Below are 687 nucleotides of genomic sequence, written 5' to 3'. Positions count from 1 at the left end.
TCCATGCCGCCCTTCACCTGCGACACGAATCACCGGGCATGGTTAGCGGAGACTCTACTCCAGTCAATCCCCTCGCATCTCCGCCGTTCCACGGTGTCAACTTGATTCCTGGCCGTCGTGCGGCACCCCCAGGAGCATGGTGCCAGCTAGCGGGACTCTAGGCACGCCTCGTACTCCAGCCTGACTTCAATGTTTCCGCACACGCGCCGGCCAGCCATATCCCGTGGAGGCGTATTTTGTTTTTTTAACGAACGTCTGTCGGCCTGTCAGTCTCTGCTCTCTCTCGTCTCTCTCTCTCTTTCATTCTTTTTCTGTTTAGGCTCCCTCAAACTGTTTTTTGTTCATAATAAACACGCTGACTTCCCATTGCTTTCTTATCTTAATCACCACCAGTCACGCATCCAGTCGAATCACAACCAACTCATCTGCGACTTCATTTTCAGGTGTTTCTCGCTCAGGACGCGATGCTGATCGCATTGCCACATTGAACGTAGCCAGGCGCATGCCCACATCGCATAAAACACATCATGTAGCATGCTTATGATATTTAATATATCATGCATCGTGAACAATCGTGCTAAGTATACCGGTGCCATTTTCATCTTAATAGCATGGGTGTTCATCATCCTTTGTCATCCAGTCAATTCGGCATCCAGTCATATAACAACTACATTGCGCAAGCTAATG

Source organism: Priapulus caudatus, unplaced genomic scaffold, assembly GCF_000485595.1.
Source record: "Priapulus caudatus unplaced genomic scaffold, Priapulus_caudatus-5.0.1 Scaffold1298, whole genome shotgun sequence".
Lineage (NCBI taxonomy): Eukaryota > Metazoa > Priapulida > Priapulimorpha > Priapulimorphida > Priapulidae > Priapulus > Priapulus caudatus.
The sequence above is the reverse complement of the archived record's forward strand: the minus strand, read 5'-3'. Positions refer to the sequence as shown.